We start from the raw sequence: 4,806 nt of genomic DNA on the forward strand, positions 1-4,806 counted from the left end.
TCCCCAACACCCTGGCCGCTTGGCTAGCTCATGCCCGAAATAACAACACACAAACTGTGTTCATTTAAGAACTGCTTGGCCCATGAACTCTAGCCCTTACAGGCTAATTCTCGCACCTGGACTAGCCCATTTCTAATGATGTGTGTAAGCACCCCAAGGTGCGCTTACCGGGAAGATTCTAGCCTATGCCCATCGTGGGTCTCAGCTTCATGCGTCTGCCTCAGAGTGCAGAGCTATCTCGTCTACCCGGGAGAGCTGAGCATGGCGTCTCTGCCCCAGAGCAGAGCAGAGTCTGACCTCACTTCCTCTTCCGCCCAGCATCCTATTCTGTTTTCTCCTCCTACCTATGCTTTAACCTATCAGGGCCAAGCAGTTTCTTTATTGCTCAGCCAACGAAATCAACAGATCGATATGACACTCCCACATCATATAGTTTTCCATGGTGTACTATGCATTAGAAGTATTACTAAAAATCTGGCTGTTGGTTATTTTGACGTCATTTCTAATCTCACATTGGAAGCAGAAGTTTTGAGGCACATGAAAATAGAATACACCAGTCACATGCTTAAAATGAGAGCTTCCTAATGCCCAAGCAGTACCCAGCTTCGTTGTTTCCTTCAGACACTGCCAAGCAGAGTGATAGACAATAAATGGTCTATAGAGACCTTGCCACAAGAATACTGGCACAGTTCCTTTTGTATTTAATGGTCAAATGGGAATCTGAGTGCTGCTTCAATGGTGTTTTTAGACGAGATCAACATTTTAATTAGTGGAATAAAGCAGGTTGCACTGTACAGTTTGGATAAGCCTGTCCAATAAGTGTGAGACTTGCATAGAAGACAATGGAAGGGAAAGATCTTGCAACAGGAGGAGGAAGTTCTCCAGTAGACTGCCTTTGGAATTTATGGTATCACCTTTCTCTCTGCTGGCTGGTTCATACTGTAGAATTGTACTTGTAGAGATAGGAGCAGCGAGGCTGCGTCCCTGCCACCCGGCTGCCCGCATGGCTAGCTTATGTCCGAAATAATTACATGGAAACTGTATTCTTTTAAACATTTCCTGGCCCATTATCTTTAGCCTCTTACTGGCTAGCTCTTACATATTAATCTAACCCATTTCTAATAATCTGTATAACCCATGAGGTGGCTTACCAGAGAAGATCTTAACCAGCGTCTGTCTGGAATGGGAGAATCATGGCGACTCCCTGACTAAGCTTCTTTCTCCCAGCACTTTCTTCTGTTTACTCCACCCACCTATGTTCTAACCAATAAAATGGGCCAAGGCAGTTTCTTTATTATAATTAACCAATGTCCTTCCTCCATCATGTACTTACCAGTCTCAAAAATTACATAAGCCAATCCCTTATAATAAATTTCTTTGGCTAAATGATAGATAGACAGATAGTAGATGACAAGTAGATATACAAATGATAGATAATGGTTGGATAGATAATAAATAATAGGTGATAGAAAGATGATTCATGCATTCCACTAGTTGTCCTCTGGAGAACCCTAAATAATATGAAGTGATTTCAAGATACAGATTTCAAGTAGAAAGAAGGAATAGTCAAAATACCACAGTACTTTACAACACTGACAGACATTCTACACGAATGTGGTCTTTATCCCCCCCCCCACATGAATCATATTCCTAAAATAACAGGCTTCTAAAAATCACAGAGAGATGATTCGATTCGACCTGCCATATTTTTGTCTTGCAGAAAAGATCAAACGAAGTGGGTTTTAGCTTTGCCATAACCAGCTTCTTTCTGTGTCATTCTCTGGGAAATTTAAACTTCTCTTGTACTCATTTATGGAATGCAATTAATTACTTTATTCATTCAAAGCACATTGGCAGGCCCCATGCTAGACACTGCACTTAGGCCCTGACTCTATGAAACTTTGCTGGGAGACAGACAAGTGAAAACCATCACCTGCTTGCTGTACTCGAGGCACACCCCAAGTTTAAAAGGCAGGAAGCATCAGTGTCTAACTCTACGGAAGAATAAGGAAGAGCAAAACTCCCTGTAGGACAGGGTGCATGTTGGATTAGCACAAAGGAATCTAGCCTTTCCCCCCTGCTGCTTACTCTTCTCTATCTGGTTCCAGAATTAATAATGATTTTACCTTAACACCCACAAGACGCTCATGTGTTCCTAGGCAATTTCATGTTTCCCTTCCTTCTCTTTTGCAGTCCTGGAAGGGTTGCCCAGAGACGGCATGAATAGCCCAAATGCACTTGCACCCTTTGCTCTTAAAAATTCCAGATTACTCATGTGTTTTTAATTCCAGTAACAAACTTGCAAAGAATAATTTACTTCTCCATTGGATTTCCACACTCGATCGTGGAGCGTGAAATTGTAGCAAGCTCTCCTACTTCCCTCTTCGCTGGACTAGCTTCCCTTGTGAGCCATCCCTGGGAAGTCACATTTAAAGCCTGCTCTTCATTGTCACTAATGAGATTAGTTGATGTTGTACAGCCCCTTTATGTCTATATGATCAATCAAAAACAAATTTACTTGTTTCAGTGCATATAAGAACTTAGTGCTCTTAAACTGGACTCCAAGGGCGAATTCTAATTTTCAAAAAAAGGCTTCCTGCCCCTACTTCTTTTTCTTTCTATCACAGAATGACTTTCCGATGACAATACTAGGAAAGCAGATATTTTGAGCCAAGACAGATGTGTGACTAAATGTGAAGGGCTCTACTGACAACAGCATCCTCCTGTTACTCTGTAGGGGAGTGTATAACAACAGTGTAATGGAATGTCTTACTGTTAGGAAGGTGTAACAGCTTGAGGATTGGCGAGGCGGCATATGACCAAATTCAGACTATCTTATGTGGGGGTCAGTCGCCAAAGGTGATCTAATTTGAAGAGATAGAGTGTACAATTCCTAGTTGGGAGTGTTTTAGGGACTACAAAACAGAGATGGGTTTTTGAAGGAAGACATACCACATTGAGACCCTAGAAAGAAGGCCAACCAGGAGACAGTGGGGTTCCTCAAGCTTGCTGAGGTTCTGAGCTAGACTCCAGTCCCACAGCGAGTCTTACAGAGGGGTGACCAGTTAGCAAGGGCAGGCTATGAACCTAGTCAGCTCCAAGGATGCTCAATAGAATCGTGGCTTCTTGGTGTATCTGGAGATCCCATCAGCAGGTGCTTAGAGGAGCAGATACTCCTTACTCCCACAGGAAAGGCAGGTAAGCTCTAGGAAGGAAAGGGAAAAGTTTCCAGTCAACAATGGTCTAAGTCACAGCTAGAGACTATGCCTGATAATCAAGAATTAGAGACTGAGAAGGGAGGCACAATGAATGACCACCTATGGGAGAAGCTGTTAATGTATTTTATACTTCCATGTAAAGGTTCCATGATTTCTTGGCCAGAATTCAGGCACATGGTCATAACCATCTCCAAGAAAGGCTGAGAATCTATCCAGATAGAAATATAAGTTCTGGGGTTGGAGAGATGACTCACAGAGATGAAAGGTGAAATCTCAAAGTAGTTTTAATTTGCATTTTCATGATGGCTAAGAATGTTGAACATTTCTTGGAGTGCTTCTCAGCTATTTGCGTTTCTTCTTTAGAGAATGAACTGTTTAGATCTGTACCTGATTTTTAATTTGTTTTCTTGATGTCCCATTTTTAAAAAGTTCTTTATATATTTTAGAAAAAATGGAATAGTTCATGAATTTGCATGTCTTTTTTGTGCAGGGGCCATGCTAATCAACTTTGTATCGTTCCAATTTTAGTAGGCATGCTACCAAAGCAAGCACATATTTCTTTTTATTTTGAATAAAACTTGGTCTAAGAAAGAGGAGATCTCATTCAGGGTCAGCTAACACTTTCCATCACAATCCCCATCTTTCATGTGAAAGCACTGCCTTAGAAACCCTGCTCGACAGGGCAGTGCGTGTGTGCAATCCCAACACACGGGAAGACCAAAGGTCATACTCTGCAGAACAGAGATCTTCAAGTCACGATCAGAGCACGAGGGCCTCAGAACAGCGAGAGTGAGGCAGTTTGTTGTGAGCTGTGCAAAGAACAACCTTTGTCGTTCTGGTCACAGGTCCTTTCTCCGCTTCCTCATTGGCTGAGTAATAAGGAGGGTTCAAGCCCGCTTGCTATCAAGGTCTTATCTCTCTACCTGCTTACGTTTATCTTTTTCTCAAAACCAAACGAAAGAAAACAAAAACCCGTGAGGAAGTTCAACTCTACACTTTCTACACTGTTTTAAATCTTACCGGACACTTATCCTCCTGGTTAGAGTCAGCTGTTGCCACCATTTTGTGGATATGGATATGTGGATATGTGTTCTCCATACACAGTGTCTACACCAAGCTTCTGCTTCGGAATTTCCTGTAGGAGCTAGAACCCCAGATTCTCAGTCCCATCTTGCACTTCATAGAACTAAATTTTTTTCTCAGAATTATTTTAAATAAATTTAAAAAGGAGGATGTATTAGTGTCTGAATTTTTAGGTATGCAGTAGACTTTCTTTAAAATGTTGGATAATGTTCCTCTTTACTAATCACCCTCTGTCCATTTTGTTTTTTGTTTTTGTTTTCTGGTTTTTTGTTTTGTTTTTTTTTGGTATTTTCAGACACAGCCTCAGTGTGTAGCCAAGGCTGGGTTCAAACCTAAAATCTTCTGCTTTAGCCTCCTGATTTCTGGTTTTGGCAATGACAGGCACTTACCACCACACCCTGATTTCCATGTTCATTTATTAAAAGATTTTATTTAATATTTATTTAATATTGTCTGCTATGTGTATGCGTGCATATGTCTGTGGGTCTGTGTGCATGGAAGTGCA

At 41.5% G+C, this 4,806-nt stretch overlaps 1 non-coding gene across 1 annotated transcript; it reads right to left on the bottom strand.

Annotated features, from left to right (window-relative positions):
• Positions 1-3,663: 3,663 nt before the first annotated feature.
• Positions 3,664-3,770, bottom strand: LOC126499346 (U6 spliceosomal RNA). Its single transcript, XR_007591073.1, has one exon. It is a non-coding gene; the product is annotated as a U6 spliceosomal RNA (small nuclear RNA).
• Positions 3,771-4,806: the final 1,036 nt, after the last annotated feature.

The sequence above is a fragment of the Alexandromys fortis genome, unplaced genomic scaffold (genome assembly GCF_014885135.2).
Source record: "Alexandromys fortis isolate MF-2015 unplaced genomic scaffold, M_Fortis_MF-2015_v1.1 scaffold_15, whole genome shotgun sequence".
NCBI lineage: Eukaryota > Metazoa > Chordata > Mammalia > Rodentia > Cricetidae > Alexandromys > Alexandromys fortis.